Here is a 23,478-nt window from a genome sequence, read left to right on the forward strand (position 1 = left end):
ACAACTCGTTATTTGAATGGGGTGTCTTCACCTCAGATAATGTATGACAAATGTTAGAGAAAATGAGTCTCTCAACTGTCTCTGACGTGTGCTGCAACACTGAGAACGTTGGATGATGGAGGAGCTGTTGTAAAATATTTGTTTGAAGGCCCTCAAAAATCCCATTTGTTTGTTTGTGAGCGCCAGCACTGATCTGTAGATTTTCTTTGCCTCTCGCTCATCAATGTCACCATCCTCACGCGTACGTGCCATCCTCTTCTCAATGCTTCTTTGTTCCCTCTTCTTTGCAACCTAGTAGTTTCGAAGACCTGGCAGAAGACCTGGTAGTTTCGAAGACCTGGCAGAAATTCTCTCGGGATGTGTTGTGTGATAGACAATGGGGGAAGATATACAGAGCCTGTATTGCCATTCTATATACTATGAGACTCCATGTGGAGCTAGTTATGAGGGAGCTAGGAGGCTGAGGTCATTGCTGCAAAGAAGACCATTAAAGCACAACTGTAGTCTTCATGGAGATAGAGAGAGAGGGAGAGAGGGAGATAGTACAGTTTAATACAGCTTGCGCTCAGGCGGGAAGAGAGGCCCTTTTGTGTAGGCGGGAAGCACAGGCTATGCTATGGTAGAGAGAGAGAGAGGCGGAGAGTGAGAGAGAGTGAGAGGGAGAGAGTGATTGTTGTAGGACGAAGTATAGACTCGTGGAGGAGAGAGAATATTCAAAAGCGTTTAATGGGCACGTCATTCCCTTAATGAATGCTCAGTTGCATTTTCAAGCCCGCCTCTATTTCAAATTTAAGCCTCTTTCTCCTCCCAAAGGGGTGGCTAAAAGGAGTGTCCAAGACACTCCTTTTTGGCACCACCTATACATGCTTTCACCGTTTCTCATTTATCCACATCAGATCTCATCCACTCATATCTACCCATATCCACATCTCATCACATCATATTCATTCTCATCACATATATCACATCTATCCCAATTTACATCACATATATCACATCTCATCACATATATCACATCTATCCCAATTTACATCACATCTCATTCACTCACATCCCGATTCACATGACATCACATCTCATTCATTCACATCCCAATTCACATCACATCACATCTATTCACGTCCATCACATTCATTTACATCATATCCATTTACATCCATCACATCACATTCATTCATATCCATCACATTCATTCATTCATATCAACCACATTCATTCTCATAACCATCCCATTACATGCATTCTATCCACATTATATCACGTCACTTCTATCCACATCATATCTCATTCATACACATCTCATCTCATTCATCCACATTCATCCAATCGTTCACATGTACGACTACTCACATCTATCCATACATGCATATCTATCACTTCACATCCACATATATTCATGTCACATCACATCTCTTTACATCACATCACATTCTTTCACATACACATCCATTCTTTCACATACATCCACATCCATTCTTTCTCATACTCATTGACATCCATTCTTCACATACTCATCCACATCCATTCTTCACATACACATTCACATCCACACATTCACATCCATTCTTCACATACACATTTACATCCATTTTCAGATACACATTCACATCCATTCACATCCCATATCATTCATTTACATCCCGATTCCTACATCACATCTCATTCACTCTTATCTCGTTTCACATCACATTACATCTCATCCATTCATTCATTCACATCTATCTGATTCACATCACATTACATCTCATCCATTCATTCACATGTATCTGATTCTTATTACATTAGATCTCATCCATTCATTCACATCTATCTGATTCTTATTACATTACATCTCATCCATTCATTCACATTTATCTGATTCTTATTACATTACATCTCATCCATTCAGTCACATCTATCTGATTCACATCACATTACATCTCATCCATTCATTCACATCTATCTGATTCACATCACATTACATCTCATCCATTCATTTACATCTATCTAATTCACATCACATCTCATCACATCTATTTTTCTATGCAAGTTTTCAGTTTGTTTTTCTTTTGAATACAAGGAGTATTTCTTGAATCAGTATCCCCAAAACTTCTTGATCGGAATTCTCAATTTCATACCAGAATTCCTCGAATTCTATAACCTTGATCCACATATCAATTCGAAGGGTCTCAAACTTAGTTTCAGATTTGGCAGGAGTTTTGAGTGTATCTTTCTAAACTGGTCACACCTTCTTTCCTGGAAACTGATGAAAGAGTTTGGTCTTGGTCATAGTCTGATTCAAGGTTCGAGTCGGATAAGATTTTTCTTGAACTATCTTTCTCGAAAAGGTTTGATAATTCAGTTACTATTTTACTGAATTTCTTTCTTTGAATCATCACTAAACTGATCTCTAAATTAGTTATTAATTCCAATGAGGAATAAATTAATCATTTATCTGAATATTTTGATCTCAATAGATTTTTTGAATTTTCTTTTTACAATCCGATAGCTCATAGAATTTAAACATAGAATTTGAGAATTCTAAAAAATTCTTTTTGCATCTATTTATGCATAAAAATCAACTTCAATGGGAATAACATTTTTATAAAAAAAATCCTTTTATGCATCTATTTATGCATAAGATCAAATTTAATAGGAATAACACTTTTAAAATAAAAAGAATTTCATTATGCATCTATTTATGCATGAAAATCAATTTTTATAAAAATAATGCTTTTGTAATAAGAAAATTTCTTTATGCATCTTTCTATGCATAAAAATCAAATTTAATAAGAATAACACTTTTGTATTAAAAAAATTTCATTTATGCATCTTTCTATGCATAAAAATCAAATTCTATGCATCTTTCTATGCATCATTGATGAGGTTTATGAGTGAGGAATCAAGGAGGCTTGCAACTTCAATGTTTTGTTCATTGGTTCCTTTTGCAAGACTATTTCCTGTTGTCGGGGTGAGGTTAGGTTGTCCCAATGACACCCAAGTGTCTATTGTCATGATGTTATGACTTGCTCGAGGGCTAATCAATGCACGCTTGCACACACTAAACATCATTGCTTGTAGGAAAATCCAACCATACCATGATAGAGTCTTCCAAAGGAGCCATGGGTGTTTCGGTTATTGTTTCAGCTTCAGATCCTGTGTCTGTTTCATATTCCTATTCACTTTCATCCTTTATTTCGGTCTCACCTTTTCCAATGAGTATAATGGCACACTTGGCCCTCTGACAATTCTTAATGAGGGTTGTTTGGAAACTTGCGAATCTTGATAGTCCTGTTTTATGTAGTTCGTTATGTCCTTGTATAACTCAGGTTGAGCCATTAAAGGTGCAAGTGTTGATATGATTCTGTCTTTATCATGAGAGAAGAGCGTTCCTCCGAATGAGGTTTTGAGAGACTGTTTTAATCTTGTAAGGGTTTTATCGAATTCCTTATGTGCTTTCTCAAGCCTATAGTTTATACAATCTATCTTAAATGACTCTTCTCTGTAGATAGAGAGTATGTCTTCCTCTTGAAAGGGAAAGCGATACTCCTCTAGGCTTTGTATCTTGGTTGCTGGTGTGTAGGTTTGGCATTATGAGGCTGAATCACAATTGGTGACCTTGTAAGACATTCAACCATGCTAATCATGCACTCAAGCTCATTTTTTGCATTTTGCATATGTCATGTGATCATTATTATTCATTTGGGGTGGTTGGATGGGTTCTAGTTTCTTGATGGGTCTATATAGTGCACTGAGCGAAGAGTAAGAACTTTTCTCACCTCACTTAGTGATGTAGTAGAACTTGTTTCATTCTGTGACTTCCTTTGGTTTGTTAGTTTTTCACTATGTTTATCCATGCGACGAGATCGAATTTTCTTTTGGGTTTTTGTATCCTGTGTTGCACATATGGGTGTTGAAGTTTGTGTGGTAGTCTTTGATGTGGATGCTTTTGCATCATGTATAGCTTTTGGCTTTGTCTTGTTTATGTCCTGTTTTGGGTTTACTTCTACCAACTCCTTTTCCCTGTCTTTTACTTCTACCAACTCCTTTTCCCTGTCTTTTACTTTGACCTTGGTTTCGACAGTTTGTTGTCCTTTGTTTTTCTTGGGTTGTTTAGAAGGTTTTGTTTTCTCTTTTGGGTTCTGTTTTAAAGCATGTTCTTCTACCCATGTTGAGGTGTTATCTTTTACACTCTTCTTGGATATTTGTCGTGCCTTGGCTTGTAAGCATCTAAGCACATTTAATGGCACCGTGGACAATTGCCTGTTTTGTACACTTAAGATGTTAAGAGTTGTATTTTGTGAGACAAGTTGCATTGAAGCAACTTATCTTGGGCAATCCTAGAACATGTGATCAATGCCACACTGTTCACACATTAGTCTCACAAAAGGTGTCAGTGACTATGGGCATGGAAGTATTCCAGACTGTGCAGTCTGCCACCTTGTGAGGTCCATGATAATAGAAACATTGAAGCGTCCAATTAACTGCTTCCTGAGTAGTTTCTACCCTTTGGACTATTTTTGTTTGGTGCACAAGAGGTTTGAGTCCATCATGGATTAAGCAGGACACTTTTTATTATCATGGTGGTCAAAGGTTTTACAATAGATGCAATATAGAAAAACAGCTGGCTTTTGTTTGCACATTGTTTCCCTGTCAATGCATGCTCCACTTGAGAACTAACGTTTGCTTGTTCTCTTATTGACAACGTCATCTGAGTACGTAAAGCTCTTCTATTTTTGCTACTCAGTAGCTGAGTTGCATGCTGAGTACGGCTTGAGCATGGAGGGAAAGCTTCCCAAAGACCTTACTATTAAGGATTTGCCACCTGAGGAGTGGCTGACTGTCTTCAAAGTTCCCGAAAAGAAGAAGACAAAGGTCTTTCTGCATATGGTGCAGGATCACCTATACGACGCTTGCCATCTTTTGTACCAAAAAGTGTACCAGGCTGCCCCCTCTAATGGGGAACTAATGACAAAGTTTGCTAGGGGGTTTGCCTTTGAGAATTGTGCAGCTGCTAAAGCTCAACCCGAAAGAACCTATCCACAGCAGGGTGATTATTTGAATAACATTCATGGAGCATAAGCACTTGGAAGCATTTGGAAGAACTCTCAGGCACACTTGGCAGCTTTTTGAAGCACTATTAAGCACTCAGAAGCAAGAAAAGGCACTTAGAAGCACACAGAAACATTTAGATGCACTTGGAATGACATAAAATTACTTGGAACCACTATGAACCACTTAGAAGCACTTGTGATCACTTGAAGAAGTATGTCAAGCACTATAAAGCATGGTTAAGCAATATAGTGCACTGTCGGGCACTCAGAAGTGGTCTGAAAATGCTTAGAAGCACTAAGATGCACTCATGACTTGGAATTTCTTGGAATCACCATGAAGCACTCAGAAGCATCTGAAATCAATTGTAAAGCTTCGTAAAGCACTATAGTGCATGGTTAAGCATTGTAATGCACTGTGAGGCACTTGAAAACATTTGGAAGCATGGTAAAGCACTCTAATGCCCTATCATACAAAATTTTAGTACTCTCAAAGCACTCTAAAAACCACTGACATTTAGAAATCAGTATCGTATAGAAGAGCATATCCGGATACACTATCAATCATATGCGAGAAACTATGTAGCTCTTATAACACACTCTCAACACAGTGATATACCTGAGGCAAATCGAGTAGATACACTGGATGCAGTACATGCGCACTCTTGCCTATCCTCTTTCGAACAACATCTTTCTTGTTTGGGGATGCGAGTTTCCACCGACCAAAACTGAAACACGATTTCCCTTTGATTTCATTGGTGATGGTGCTTGCCCTATGCAATTGACGGTGACAAGAATCCAAGGGAAGTGACCCTTCCTCCGCTTCATGTTGCAGCCAAAAATTGGCTGCAATGACATTCCTTCGATGAACTCCTAAAGCCTTGGCAACTTCTCTACCACTCATTTGATTGTCAACAGCAGATGCGCCATTGTTGAGGCATTCCACGACAATAGCCCGCTTTAAAAACAACTCGTTATTTGAATGGGGTGTCTTCACCTCAGATAATGTATGACAAATGTTAGAGAAAATGAGTCTCTCAACTGTCTCTGACGTGTGCTGCAACACTGAGAACGTTGGATGATGGAGGAGCTATTGTAAAATATTTGTTTGAAGGCCCTCAAAAATCCCATTTGTTTGTTTGTGAGCGCCAGCACTGATCTGTAGATTTTCTTTGCCTCTCGCTCATCAATGTCACCATCCTCACGCGTACGTGCCATCCTCTTCTCAATGCTTCTTTGTTCCCTCTTCTTTGCAACCTAGTAGTTTCGAAGACCTGGCAGAAGACCTGGTAGTTTCGAAGACCTGGCAGAAGTTCTCTCGGGATGTGTTGTGTGATAGACAATGGGGGAAGATATACAGAGCCTGTATTGCCATTCTATATACTATGAGACTCCATGTGGAGCTAGTTATGAGGGAGCTAGGAGGCTGAGGTCATTGCTGCAAAGAAGACCATTAAAGCACAACTGTAGTCTTCATGGAGAGAGAGAGAGAGAGAGAGGGAGAGAGGGAGAGAGAGAGAGAGAGGGAGAGAGAGAGGGAGAGAGAGTGAGAGGGAGAGAGTGATTGTTGTAGGACGAGTGTAGACTCGTGGAGGAGAGAGAATATTCAAAAGCGTTTAATGGGCACGTCATTCCCTTAATGAATGCTCAGTTGCATTTTCAAGCCCGCCTCTATTTCAAATTTAAGCCTCTTTCTCCTCCCAACAAAGGGGTGGCTAAATGGAGTGTCCAAGACACTCCTTTTGGGCACCACCTATACATGCTTTCACCCTTTCTCATTTATCCACATCAGATCTCATCCACTCATATCTACCCATATCCACATCTCATCACATCATATTCATTCTCATCACATATATCACATCTATCCCAATTTACATCACATCTCATTCACTCACATCCCGATTCACATGACATCACATCTCATTCATTCACATCCCAATTCACATCACATCACATCTATTCACGTCCATCACATTCATTTACATCATATCCATTTACATCCATCACATCACATTCATTCATATCCATCACATTCATTCATTCATATCAACCACATTCATTCTCATAACCATCCCATTACATGCATTCTATCCACATTATATCACATCACTTCTATCCACATCATATCTCATTCATACACATCTCATCTCATTCATCCACATTATATCACATCACTTCTATCCACATCATATCTCATTCATACACATCTCATCTCATTCATCCACATTCATCCAATCGTTCACATGTACGACTACTCACATCTATCCATACATTCATATCTATCACTTTCACATCACATCTCTTTACATCACATCACATTCTTTCACATACACATCCATTCTTTCACATACATCCACATCCATTCTTTCTCATACTCATTGACATCCATTCTTTACATACTCATCCACATCCATTCTTCACATACACATTCACATCCATTCTTCACATACACATTTACATCCATTTTCAGATACACATTCACATCCATTCACATCCCATATCATTCATTTACATCCCGATTCCCACATCACATCTCATTCACTCTTATCGCGTTTCACATCACATTACATCTCATCCATTCATTCATTCACATCTATCTGATTCACATCACATTACATCTCATCCATTCATTCACATGTATCTGATTCTTATTACATTAGATCTCATCCATTCATTCACATCTATCTGATTCTTATTACATTACATCTCATCCATTCATTCACATTTATCTGATTCTTATTACATTACATCTCATCCATTCAGTCACATCTATCTGATTCACATCACATTACATCTCATCCATTCATTCACATCTATCTGATTCACATCACATTACATCTCATCCATTCATTTACATCTATCTGATTCACATCACATCTCATCACATCTATTTTTCTATGCAAGTTTTCAGTTTGTTTTTCTTTTGAATACAAGGAGTATTTCTTGAATCAGTATCCCCAAAACTTCTTGATCGGAATTCTCAATTTCATACCAGAATTCCTCGAATTCTATAACCTTGATCCACATATCAATTCGAAGGGTCTCAAACTTAGTTTCAGATTTGGCAGGAGTTTTGAGTGTATCTTTCTAAACTGGTCACACCTTCTTTCCTGGAAACTGATGAAAGAGTTTGGTCTTGGTCATAGTCTGATTCAAGGTTCGAGTCGGATAAGATTTTTCTTGAACTATCTTTCTCGAAAAGGTTTGATAATTCAGTTACTATTTTACTGAATTTCTTTCTTTGAATCATCACTAAACTGATCTCTAAATTAGTTATTAACTCCAATGAGGAATAAATTAATCATTTATCTGAATATTTTGATCTCAATAGATTTTCTGAATAGCTCATAGAATTTAAACATAGCTCATAGAATTTAAACATAGAATTTGAGAATTCTAAAAAATTCTTTTTGCATCTATTTATGCATAAAAATCAACTTCAATGGGAATAACATTTTTATAAAAAAAATCCTTTTATGCATCTATTTATGCATAAGATCAAATTTAATAGGAATAACACTTTTAAAATAAAAAGAATTTCATTATGCATCTATTTATGCATGAAAATCAATTTTTATAAAAATAATGCTTTTGTAATAAGAAAATTTCTTTATGCATCTTTCTATGCATAAAAATCAAATTTAATAAGAATAACACTTTTGTATTAAAAAAATTTCATTTATGCATCTTTCTATGCATAAAAATCAAATTCTATGCATCTTTCTATGCATCATTGATGAGGTTTATGAGTGAGGAATCAAGGAGGCTTGCAACTTCAATGTTTTGTTCATTGGTTCCTTTTGCAAGACTATTTCCTGTTGTCGGGGTGAGGTTAGGTTGTCCCAATGACACCCAAGTGTCTATTGTCATGATGTTATGACTTGCTCGAGGGCTAATCAATGCACGCTTGCACACACTAAACATCATTGCTTGTAGGAAAATCCAACCATACCATGATAGAGTCTTCCAAAGGAGCCATGGGTGTTTCGGTTATTGTTTCAGCTTCAGATCCTGTGTTTGTTTCATATTCCTATTCACTTTCATCCTTTATTTGGGTCTCAGCTTTTCCAATGAGTATAATGGCACACTTGGCCCTCTGACAATTCTTAATGAGGGTTGTTTGGAAACTTGCGAATCTTGATAGTCCTGTTTTATGTAGTTCGTTATGTCCTTGTATAACTCAGGTTGAGCCATTAAAGGTGCAAGTGTTGATATGATTCTGGCTTTATCATGAGAGAAGAGCGTTCCTCCGAATGAGGTTTTGAGAGACTGTTTTAATCTTGTAAGGGTTTTATCGAATTCCTTATGTGCTTTCTCAAGCCTATAGTTTATACAATCTATCTTAAATGACTCTTCTCTGTAGAGAGTATGTCTTCCTCTTGAAAGGGAAAGCGATACTCCTCTAGGCTTTGTATCTTGGTTGCTGGTGTGTAGGTTTGGCATTATGAGGCTGAATCACAATTGGTGACCTTGTAAGACATTCAACCATGCTAATCATGCACTCAAGCTCATTTTTTGCATTTTGCATATGTCATGTGATCATTATTATTCATTTGGGGTGGTTGGATGGGTTCTAGTTTCTTGATGGGTCTATATAGTGCACTGAGCGAAGAGTAAGAACTTTTCTCACCTCACTTAGTGATGTAGTAGAACTTGTTTCATTCTGTGACTTCCTTTGGTTTGTTAGTTTTTCACTATGTTTACCCATGCGACGAGATCGAATTTTCTTTTGGGTTTTTGTATCCTGTGTTGCACATATGGGTGTTGAAGTTTGTGTGGTAGTCTTTGATGTGGATGCTTTTGCATCATGTATAGCTTTTGGCTTTGTCTTGTTTATGTCTTGTTTTGGGCTTACTTCTACCAACTCCTTTTCCCTGTCTTTTACTTCTACCAACTCCTTTTCCCTGTCTTTTACTTTGACCTTGGTTTCGACAGTTTGTTGTCCTTTGTTTTTCTTGGGTTGTTTAGAAGGTTTTGTTTTCTCTTTTGGGTTCTGTTTTAAAGCATGTTCTTCTACCCATGTTGAGGTGTTATCTTTTACACTCTTCTTGGCTATTTGTGGTGCCTTGGCTTGTAAGCATCTAAGCACATTTAATGGCACCGTGGACAATTGCCTGTTTTGTACACTTAAGATGTTAAGAGTTGTATTTTGTGAGACAAGTTGCATTGAAGCAACTCATCTTGGGCAATCCTAGAACATGTGATCAATGCCACACTGTTCACACATTAGTCTCACAAAAGGTGTCAGTGACTATGGGCATGGAAGTATTCCAAACTGTGCAGTCTGCCACCTTGTGAGGTCCATGATAATAGAAACATTGAAGCGTCCAATTAACTGCTTCCTGAGTAGTTTCTACCCTTTGGACTATTTTTGTTTGGTGCACAAGAGGTTTGAGTCCATCATGGATTAAGCAGGACACTTTTTATTATCATGGTGGTCAAAGGTTTTACAATAGATGCAATATAGAAAAACAGCTGGCTTTTGTTTGCACATTGTTTCCCTGTCGTCAATGCATGCTCCACTTGAGAACTAACGTTTGCTTGTTCTCTTATTGACAACGTCATCTGAGTACGTAAAGCTCTTCTATTTTTGCTACTCAGTAGCTGAGTTGCATGCTGAGTACGGCTTGAGCATGGAGGGAAAGCTTCCCAAAGACCTTACTATTAAGGATTTCCACCTGAGGAGTGGCTGACTGTCTTCAAAGTTCTCAAAAAGAAGAAGACAAAGGTCTTTCTGCATATGGTGCAGGATCACCTATACGACGCTTGCCATCTTTTGTACCAAAAAGTGTACCAAGCTGCCCCCTCTAATGGGGAACTAATGACAAAGTTTGCTAGGGGGTTTGCCTTTGAGAATTGTGCAGCTGCTAAAGCTCAACCCGAAAGAACCTATCCACAGCAGGGTGATTATTTGAATAACATTCATGGAGCATAAGCACTTGGAAGCATTTGGAAGAACTCTCAGGCACACTTGGCAGCTTTTTGAAGCACTATTAAGCACTCAGAAGCAAGAAAAGGCACTTAGAAGCACACAGAAACATTTAGATGCACTTGGAATGACATAAAATTACTTGGAACCACTATGAACCACTTAGAAGCACTTGTGATCACTTGAAGAAGTATGTCAAGCACTATAAAGCATGGTTAAGCAATATAGTGCACTGTCGGGCACTCAGAAGTGGTCTGAAAATGCTTAGAAGCACTAAGATGCACTCATGACTTGGAATTTCTTGGAATCACCATGAAGCACTCAGAAGCATCTGAAATCAATTGTAAAGCTTCGTAAAGCACTATAGTGCATGGTTAAGCATTGTAATGCACTGTGAGGCACTTGAAAACATTTGGAAGCATGGTAAAGCACTCTAATGCCCTATCATACAAAATTTTAGTACTCTCAAAGCACTCTAAAAACCACTGACATTTAGAAATCAGTATCGTATAGAAGAGCATATCCGGATACACTATCAATCATATGCGAGAAACTATGTAGCTCTTATAACACACTCTCAACACAGTGATATACCTGAGGCAAATCGAGTAGATACACTGGATGCAGTACATGCGCACTCTTGCCTATCCTCTTTCGAACAACATCTTTCTTGTTTGGGGAGATGCGAGTTTCCACCGACCAAAACTGAAACACGATTTTCCTTTGATTTCATTGGTGATGGTGCTTGCCCTATGCAATTGACGGTGACAAGAATCCAAGGGAAGTGACCCTTCCTCCGCTTCATGTTGCAGCCAAAAATTGGCTGCAATGACATTCCTTCGATGAACTCCTAAAGCCTTGGCAACTTCTCTACCACTCATTTGATTGTCAACACCAGATGCGCCATTGTTGAGGCATTCCACGACAATAGCCCGCTTTAAAAACAACTCGTTATTTGAATGGGGTGTCTTCACCTCAGATAATGTATGACAAATGTTAGAGAAAATGAGTCTCTCAACTGTCTCTGACGTGTGCTGCAACACTGAGAACGTTGGATGATGGAGGAGCTATTGTAAAATATTTGTTTGAAGGCCCTCAAAAATCCCATTTGTTTGTTTGTGAGCGCCAGCACTGATCTGTAGATTTTCTTTGCCTCTCGCTCATCAATGTCACCATCCTCATGCGTACGTGCCATCCTCTTGTCAATGCTTCTTTGTTCCCTCTTCTTTGCAACCTAGTAGTTTCGAAGACCTGGCAGAAGACCTGGTAGTTTCGAAGACCTTGCAGAAGTTCTCTCAGGATGTGTTGTGTGATAGACAATGGGGGAAGATATACAGAGCCTGTATTGCCATTCTATATACTATGAGACTCCATGTGGAGCTAGTTATGAGGGAGCTAGGAGGCTGAGGTCATTGCTGCAAAGAAGACCATTAAAGCACAACTGTAGTCTTCATGGAGAGAGAGAGAGAGAGAGAGAGGGAGAGAGGGAGAGAGAGAGAGAGAGGGAGAGAGAGAGGGAGAGAGAGTGAGAGGGAGAGAGTGATTGTTGTAGGACGAGTGTAGACTCGTGGAGGAGAGAGAATATTCAAAAGCGTTTAATGGGCACGTCATTCCCTTAATGAATGCTCAGTTGCATTTTCAAGCCCGCCTCTATTTCAAATTTAAGCCTCTTTCTCCTCCCAACAAAGGGGTGGCTAAATGGAGTGTCCAAGACACTCCTTTTGGGCACCACCTATACATGCTTTCACCCTTTCTCATTTATCCACATCAGATCTCATCCACTCATATCTACCCATATCCACATCTCATCACATCATATTCATTCTCATCACATATATCACATCTATCCCAATTTACATCACATCTCATTCACTCACATCCCGATTCACATGACATCACATCTCATTCATTCACATCCCAATTCACATCACATCACATCTATTCACGTCCATCACATTCATTTACATCATATCCATTTACATCCATCACATCACATTCATTCATATCCATCACATTCATTCATTCATATCAACCACATTCATTCTCATAACCATCCCATTACATGCATTCTATCCACATTATATCACATCACTTCTATCCACATCATATCTCATTCATACACATCTCATCTCATTCATCCACATTATATCACATCACTTCTATCCACATCATATCTCATTCATACACATCTCATCTCATTCATCCACATTCATCCAATCGTTCACATGTACGACTACTCACATCTATCCATACATTCATATCTATCACTTCACATCCACATATATTCATGTCACATCACATCTCTTTACATCACATCACATTCTTTCACATACACATCCATTCTTTCACATACATCCACATCCATTCTTTCTCATACTCATTGACATCCATTCTTTACATACTCATCCACATCCATTCTTCACATACACATTCACATCCATTCTTCACATACACATTTACATCCATTTTCAGATACACATTCACATCCCATATCATTCATTTACATCCCGATTCCCACATCACATCTCATTCACTCTTATCTCGTTTCACATCACATTACATCTCATCCATTCATTCATTCACATCTATCTGATTCACATCACATTACATCTCATCCATTCATTCACATGTATCCGATTCTTATTACATTAGATCTCATCCATTCATTCACATCTATCTGATTCTTATTACATTACATCTCATCCATTCATTCACATTTATCTGATTCTTATTACATTACATCTCATCCATTCACTCACATCTATCTGATTCACATCACATTACATCTCATCCATTCATTCACATCTATCTGATTCACATCACATTACATCTCATCCATTCTTTTACATCTATCTGATTCACATCACATCTCATCACATCTATTTTTCTATGCAAGTTTTCAGTTTGTTTTTCTTTTGAATACAAGGAGTATTTCTTGAATCAGTATCCCCAAAACTTCTTGATCGGAATTCTCAATTTCATACCAGAATTCCTCGAATTCTATAACCTTGATCCACATATCAATTCGAAGGGTCTCAAACTTAGTTTCAGATTTGGCAGGAGTTTTGAGTGTATCTTTCTAAACTGGTCACACCTTCTTTCCTGGAAACTGATGAAAGAGTTTGGTCTTGGTCATAGTCTGATTCAAGGTTCGAGTCGGATAAGATTTTTCTTGAACTATCTTTCTCGAAAAGGTTTGATAATTCAGTTACTATTTTACTGAATTTCTTTCTTTGAATCATCACTAAACTGATCTCTAAATTAGTTATTAATTCCAATGAGGAATAAATTAATCATTTATCTGAATAATTTGATCTCAATAGATTTTCTGAATTTTCTTTTTACAATCCGATAGCTCATAGAATTTAAACATAGAATTTGAGAATTCTAAAAAATTCTTTTTGCATCTATTTATGCATAAAAATCAACTTCAATGGGAATAACATTTTTATAAAAAAAATCCTTTTATGCATCTATTTATGCATAAGATCAAATTTAATAGGAATAACACTTTTAAAATAAAAAGAATTTCATTATGCATCTATTTATGCATGAAAATCAATTTTTATAAAAATAATGCTTTTGTAATAAGAAAATTTCTTTATGCATCTTTCTATGCATAAAAATCAAATTTAATAAGAATAACACTTTTGTATTAAAAAAATTTCATTTATGCATCTTTCTATGCATAAAAATAAAATTCTATGCATCTTTCTATGCATCATTGATGAGGTTTATGAGTGAGGAATCAAGGAGGCTTGCAACTTCAATGTTTTGTTCATTGGTTCCTTTTGCAAGACTATTTCGTGTTGTCGGGGTGAGGTTAGGTTGTCCCAATGACACCCAAGTGTCTATTGTCATGATGTTATGACTTGCTCGAGGGCTAATCAATGCACGCTTGCACACACTAAACATCAATGCTTGTAGGAAAATCCAACCATACCATGATAGAGTCTTCCAAAGGAGCCATGGGTGTTTCGGTTATTGTTTCAGCTTCAGATCCTGTGTCTGTTTCATATTCCTATTCACTTTCATCCTTTATTTGGGTCTCAGCTTTTCCAATGAGTATAATGGCACACTTGGCCCTCTAACAATTCTTAATGAGGGTTGTTTGGAAACTTGCGAATCTTGATAGTCCTGTTTTATGTAGTTCGTTATGTCCTTGTATAACTCAGGTTGAGCCATTAAAGGTGCAAGTGTTGATATGATTCTGGCTTTATCATGAGAGAAGAGCGTTCCTCCGAATGAGGTTTTGAGAGACTGTTTTAATCTTGTAAGGGTTTTATCGAATTCCTTATGTGCTTTCTCAAGCCTATAGTTTATACAATCTATCTTAAATGACTCTTCTCTGTAGAGAGTATGTCTTCCTCTTGAAAGGGAAAGCGATACTCCTCTAGGCTTTGTATCTTGGTTGCTGGTGTGTAGGTTTGGCATTATGAGGCTGAATCACAATTGGTGACCTTGTAAGACATTCAACCATGCTAATCATGCACTCAAGCTCATTTTTTGCATTTTGCATATGTCATGTGATCATTATTATTCATTTGGGGTGGTTGGATGGGTTCTAGTTTCTTGATGGGTCTACATAGTGCACTGAGCGAAGAGTAAGAACTTTTCTCACCTCACTTAGTGATGTAGTAGAACTTGTTTCATTCTGTGACTTCCTTTGGTTTGTTAGTTTTTCACTATGTTTACCCATGCGACGAGATCGAATTTTCTTTTGGGTTTTTGTATCCTGTGTTGCACATATGGGTGTTGAAGTTTGTGTGGTAGTCTTTGATGTGGATGCTTTTGCATCATGTATAGCTTTTGGCTTTGTCTTGTTTATGTCTTGTTTTGGGTTTACTTCTACCAACTCCTTTTCCCTGTCTTTTACTTCTACCAACTCCTTTTCCCTGTCTTTTACTTTGACCTTGGTTTCGACAGTTTGTTGTCCTTTGTTTTTCTTGGGTTGTTTAGAAGGTTTTGTTTTCTCTTTTGGGTTCTGTTTTAAAGCATGTTCTTCTACCCATGTTGAGGTGTTATCTTTTACACTCTTCTTGGCTATTTGTCGTACCTTGGCTTGTAAGCATCTAAGCACATTTAATGGCACTGTGGACAATTGCCTATTTTGTACACTTAAGATGTTAAGAGTTGTATTTTGTGAGACAAGTTGCATTGAAGCAACTCATCTTGGGCAATCCTAGAACATGTGATCAATGCCACACTGTTCACACATTAGTCTCACAAAAGGTGTCAGTGACTATGGGCATGGAAGTATTCCAAACTGTGCAGTCTGCCACCTTGTGAGGTCCATGATAATAGAAACATTGAAGCGTCCAATTAACTGCTTCCTGAGTAGTTTCTACCCTTTGGACTATTTTTGTTTGGTGCACAAGAGGTTTGAGTCCATCATGGATTAAGCAGGACACTTTTTATTATCATGGTGGTCAAAGGTTTTACAATAGATGCAATATAGAAAAACAGCTGGCTTTTGTTTGCACATTGTTTCCCTGTCAATGCATGCTCCACTTGAGAACTAACGTTTGCTTGTTCTCTTATTGACAACGTCATCTGAGTACGTAAAGCTCTTCTATTTTTGCTACTCAGTAGCTGAGTTGCATGCTGAGTACGGCTTGAGCATGGAGGGAAAGCTTCCCAAAGACCTTACTATTAAGGATTTGCCACCTGAGGAGTGGCTGACTGTCTTCAAAGTTCCCGAAAAGAAGAAGACAAAGGTCTTTCTGCATATGGTGCAGGATCACCTATACGACGCTTGCCATCTTTTGTACCAAAAAGTGTACCAGGCTGCCCCCTCTAATGGGGAACTAATGACAAAGTTTGCTAGGGGGTTTGCCTTTGAGAATTGTGCAGCTGCTAAAGCTCAACCCGAAAGAACCTATCCACAGCAGGGTGATTATTTGAATAACATTCATGGAGCATAAGCACTTGGAAGCATTTGGAAGAACTCTCAGGCACACTTGGCAGCTTTTTGAAGCACTATTAAGCACTCAGAAGCAAGAAAAGGCACTTAGAAGCACACAGAAACATTTAGATGCACTTGGAATGACATAAAATTACTTGGAACCACTATGAACCACTTAGAAGCACTTGTGATCACTTGAAGAAGTATGTCAAGCACTATAAAGCATGGTTAAGCAATATAGTGCACTGTCGGGCACTCAGAAGTGGTCTGAAAATGCTTAGAAGCACTAAGATGCACTCATGACTTGGAATTTCTTGGAATCACCATGAAGCACTCAGAAGCATCTGAAATCAATTGTAAAGCTTCGTAAAGCACTATAGTGCATGGTTAAGCATTGTAATGCACTGTGAGGCACTTGAAAACATTTGGAAGCATGGTAAAGCACTCTAATGCCCTATCATACAAAATTTTAGTACTCTCAAAGCACTCTAAAAACCACTGACATTTAGAAATCAGTATCGTATAGAAGAGCATATCCGGATACACTATCAATCATATGCGAGAAACTATGTAGCTCTTATAACACACTCTCAACACAGTGATATACCTGAGGCAAATCGAGTAGATACACTGGATGCAGTACATGCGCACTCTTGCCTATCCTCTTTCGAACAACATCTTTCTTGTTTGGGGAGATGCGAGTTTCCACCGACCAAAACTGAAACACGATTTCCCTTTGATTTCATTGGTGATGGTGCTTGCCCTATGCAATTGACGGTGACAAGAATCCAAGGGAAGTGACCCTTCCTCCGCTTCATGTTGCAGCCGAAAATTGGCTGCAATGACATTCCTTCGATGAACTCCTAAAGCCTTGGCAACTTCTCTACCACTCATTTGATTGTCAACACCAGATGCGCCATTGTTGAGGCATTCCACGACAATAGCCCGCTTTAAAAACAACTCGTTATTTGAATGGGGTGTCTTCACCTCAGATAATGTATGACAAATGTTAGAGAAAATGAGTCTCTCAACTGTCTCTGACGTGTGCTGCAACACTGAGAACGTTGGATGATGGAGGAGCTATTGTAAAATATTTGTTTGAAGGCCCTCAAAAATCCCATTTGTTTGTTTGTGAGCGCCAGCACTGATCTGTAGATTTTCTTTGCCTCTCGCTCATCAATGTCACCATCCTCACGCGTACGTGCCATCCTCTTCTCAATGCTTCTTTGTTCCCTCTTCTTTGCAACCTAGTAGTTTCGAAGACCTGGCAGAAGACCTGGTAGTTTCGAAGACCTGGCAGAAGTTCTCTCGGGATGTGTTGTGTGATAGACAATGGGGGAAGATATACAGAGCCTGTATTGCCATTCTATATACTATGAGACTCCATGTGGAGCTAGTTATGAGGGAGCTAGGAGGCTGAGGTCATTGCTGCAAAGAAGACCATTAAAGCACAACTGTAGTCTTCATGGAGAGAGAGAGAGAGAGAGAGAGAGGGAGAGAGGGAGAGAGAGAGAGAGAGGGAGAGAGAGAGGGAGAGAGAGTGAGAGGGAGAGAGTGATTGTTGTAGGACGAGTGTAGACTCGTGGAGGAGAGAGAATATTCAAAAGCGTTTAATGGGCACGTCATTCCCTTAATGAATGCTCAGTTGCATTTTCAAGCCCGCCTCTATTTCAAATTTAAGCCTCTTTCTCCTCCCAACAAAGGGGTGGCTAAATGGAGTGTCCAAGACACTCCTTTTTGGCACCACCTATACATGCTTTCACCCTTTCTCATTTATCCACATCAGATCTCATCCACTCATATCTACCCATATCCACATCTCATCACATCATATTCATTCTCATCACATATATCACATCTATCCCAATTTACATCACATCTCATTCACTCACATCCCGATTCACATGACATCACATCTCATTCATTCACATCCCAATTCACATCACATCACATCTATTCACGTCCATCACATTCATTTACATCATATCCATTTACATCCATCACATCACATTCATTCATATCCATCACATTCATTCATTCATATCAACCACATTCATTCTCATAACCATCCCATTACATGCATTCTATCCACATTATATCACATCACTTCTATCCACATCATATCTCATTCATACACATCTCATCTCATTCATCCACATTCATCCAATCGTTCACATGTACGACTACTCACATCTATCCATACATTCATATCTATCACTTCACATCCACATATATTCATGTCACATCACATCTCTTTACATCACATCACATTCTTTCACATACACATCCATTCTTTCACATACATCCACATCCATTCTTTCTCATACTCATTGACATCCATTCTTTACATACTCATCCACATCCATTCTTCACATACACATTCACATCCATTCTTCACATACACATTTACATCCATTTTCAGATACACATTCACATCCCATATCATTCATTTACATCCCGATTCCCACATCACATCTCATTCACTCTTATCTCGTTTCACATCACATTACATCTCATCCATTCATTCATTCACATCTATCTGATTCACATCACATTACATCTCATCCATTCATTCACATGTATCCGATTCTTATTACATTAGATCTCATCCATTCATTCACATCTATCTGATTCTTATTACATTACATCTCATCCATTCATTCACATTTATCTGATTCTTATTACATTACATCTCATCCATTCACTCACATCTATCTGATTCACATCACATTACATCATCTCATCCATTCATTCACATCTATCTGATTCACATCACATTACATCTCATCCATTCATTTACATCTATCTGATTCACATCACATCTCATCACATCTATTTTTCTATGCAAGTTTTCAGTTTGTTTTTCTTTTGAATACAAGGAGTATTTCTTGAATCAGTATCCCCAAAACTTCTTGATCGGAATTCTCAATTTCATACCAGAATTCCTCGAATTCTATAACCTTGATCCACATATCAATTCGAAGGGTCTCAAACTTAGTTTCAGATTTGGCAGGAGTTTTGAGTGTATCTTTCTAAACTGGTCACACCTTCTTTCCTGGAAACTGATGAAAGAGTTTGGTCTTGGTCATAGTCTGATTCAAGGTTCGAGTCGGATAAGATTTTTCTTGAACTATCTTTCTCGAAAAGGTTTGATAATTCAGTTACTATTTTACTGAATTTCTTTCTTTGAATCATCACTAAACTGATCTCTAAATTAGTTATTAATTCCAATGAGGAATAAATTAATCATTTATCTGAATAATTTGATCTCAATAGATTTTCTGAATTTTCTTTTTACAATCCGATAGCTCATAGAATTTAAACATAGAATTTGAGAATTCTAAAAAATTCTTTTTGCATCTATTTATGCATAAAAATCAACTTCAATGGGAATAACATTTTTATAAAAAAAATCCTTTTATGCATCTATTTATGCATAAGATCAAATTTAATAGGAATAACACTTTTAAAATAAAAAGAATTTCATTATGCATCTATTTATGCATGAAAATCAATTTTTATAAAAATAATGCTTTTGTAATAAGAAAATTTCTTTATGCATCTTTCTATGCATAAAAATCAAATTTAATAAGAATAACACTTTTGTATTAAAAAAATTTCATTTATGCATCTTTCTATGCATAAAAATAAAATTCTATGCATCTTTCTATGCATCATTGATGAGGTTTATGAGTGAGGAATCAAGGAGGCTTGCAACTTCAATGTTTTGTTCATTGGTTCCTTTTGCAAGACTATTTCCTGTTGTCGGGGTGAGGTTAGGTTGTCCCAATGACACCCAAGTGTCTATTGTCATGATGTTATGACTTGCTCGAGGGCTAATCAATGCACGCTTGCACACACTAAACATCAATGCTTGTAGGAAAATCCAACCATACCATGATAGAGTCTTCCAAAGGAGCCATGGGTGTTTCGGTTATTGTTTCAGCTTCAGATCCTGTGTCTGTTTCATATTCCTATTCACTTTCATCCTTTATTTGGGTCTCAGCTTTTCCAATGAGTATAATGGCACACTTGGCCCTCTGACAATTCTTAATGAGGGTTGTTTGGAAACTTGCGAATCTTGATAGTCCTGTTTTATGTAGTTCGTTATGTCCTTGTATAACTCAGGTTGAGCCATTAAAGGTGCAAGTGTTGATATGATTCTGGCTTTATCATGAGAGAAGAGCGTTCCTCCGAATGAGGTTTTGAGAGACTGTTTTAATCTTGTAAGGGTTTTATCGAATTCCTTATGTGCTTTCTCAAGCCTATAGTTTATACAATCTATCTTAAATGACTCTTCTCTGTAGAGAGTATGTCTTCCTCTTGAAAGGGAAAGCGATACTCCTCTAGGCTTTGTATCTTGGTTGCTGGTGTGTAGGTTTGGCATTATGAGGCTGAATCACAATTGGTGACCTTGTAAGACATTCAACCATGCTAATCATGCACTCAGGCTCATTTTTTGCATTTTGCATATGTCATGTGATCATTATTATTCATTTGGGGTGGTTGGATGGGTTCTAGTTTCTTGATGGGTCTATATAGTGCACTGAGCGAAGAGTAAGAACTTTTCTCACCTCACTTAGTGATGTAGTAGAACTTGTTTCATTCTATGACTTCCTTTGGTTTGTTAGTTTTTCACTATGTTTACCCATGCGACGAGATCGAATTTTCTTTTGGGTTTTTGTATCCTGTGTTGCACATATGGGTGTTGAAGTTTGTGTGGTAGTCTTTGATGTGGATGCTTTTGCATCATGTATAGCTTTTGGCTTTGTCTTGTTTATGTCCTGTTTTGAGTTTACTTCTACCAACTCCTTTTCCCTGTCTTTTACTTCTACCAACTCCTTTTCCCTGTCTTTTACTTTGACCTTGGTTTCGATAGTTTGTTGTCCTTTGTTTTTCTTGGGTTGTTTAGAAGGTTTTGTTTTCTCTTTTGGGTTCTGTTTTAAAGAATGTTCTTATACCCATGTTGAGGTGTTATCTTTTACACTCTTCTTGGCTATTTGTCGTGCCTTGGCTTGTAAGCATCTAAGCACATTTAATGGCACCGTGGACAATTGCCTGTTTTGTACACTTAAGATGTTAAGAGTTGTATTTTGTAAGACAAGTTGCATTGAAGCAACTCATCTTGGGCAATCCTAGAACATGTGATCAATGCCACACTGTTCACACATTAGTCTCACAAAAGGTGTCAGTGACTATGGGCATGGAAGTATTCCAAACTGTGCAGTCTGCCACCTTGTGAGGTCCATGATAATAGAAACATTGAAGCGTCCAATTAACTGCTTCCTGAGTAGTTTCTACCCTTTGGACTATTTTTGTTTGGTGCACAAGAGGTTTGAGTCCATCATGGATTAAGCAGGACACTTTTTATTATCATGGTGGTCAAAGGTTTTACAATAGATGCAATATAGAAAAACAGCTGGCTTTTGTTTGCACATTATTTCCCTGTCAATGCATGCTCCACTTGAGAACTAACGTTTGCTTGTTCTCTTATTGACAACGTCATCTGAGTACGTAAAGCTCTTCTATTTTTGCTACTCAGTAGCTGAGTTGCATGCTGAGTACGGCTTGAGCATGGAGGGAAAGCTTCCCAAAGACCTTACTATTAAGGATTTGCCACCTGAGGAGTGACTGACTGTCTTCAAAGTTCCCGAAAAGAAGAAGACAAAGGTCTTTCTGCATATGGTGCAGGATCACCTATACGATGCTTGCCATCTTTTGTACCAGAAAGTGTACCAGGCTGCCCCCTCTAATGGGGAACTAATGACAAAGTTTGCTAGGGGGTTTGCCTTTGAGAATTGTGCAGCTGCTAAAGCTCAACCCGAAAGAACCTATCCACAGCAGGGTGATTATTTGAATAACATTCATGGAGCATAAGCACTTGGAAGCATTTGGAAGAACTCTCAGGCACACTTGGCAGCTTTTTGAAGCACTATTAAGCACTCAGAAGCAAGAAAAGGCACTTAGAAGCACACAGAAACATTTAGATGCACTTGGAATGACATAAAATTACTTGGAACCACTATGAACCACTTAGAAGCACTTGTGATCACTTGAAGAAGTATGTCAAGCACTATAAAGCATGGTTAAGCAATATAGTGCACTGTCGGGCACTCAGAAGTAGTCTAAAAATGCTTAGAAGCACTAAGATGCACTCATGACTTGGAATTTCTTGGAATAACCATGAAGCACTCAGAAGCATCTGAAATCAATTGTAAAGCTTCGTAAAGCACTATAGTGCATGGTTAAGCATTGTAATGCACTGTGAGGCACTTGCAAACATTTGGAAGCATGGTAAAGCACTCTAATGCCCTATCATACAAAATTTTAGTACTCTCAAAGCACTCTAAAAACCACTGACATTTAGAAATCAGTATCGTATAGAAGAGCATATCCGGATACACTATCAATCATATGCGAGAAACTATGTAGCTCTTATAACACACTCTCAACACAGTGATATACCTGAGGCAAATCGAGTAGATACACTGGATGCAGTACATGCGCACTCTTGCCTATCCTCTTTCGAACAACATCTTTCTTGTTTGAGGAGATGCGAGTTTCCACCGACCAAAACTGAAACACGATTTCCCTTTGATTTCATTGGTGAT

The sequence above is a fragment of the Cibotium barometz genome, chromosome 28, assembly GCF_041138505.1.
Source record: "Cibotium barometz isolate CiBa-2024 chromosome 28, ASM4113850v1, whole genome shotgun sequence".
Lineage (NCBI taxonomy): Eukaryota > Viridiplantae > Streptophyta > Polypodiopsida > Cyatheales > Cibotiaceae > Cibotium > Cibotium barometz.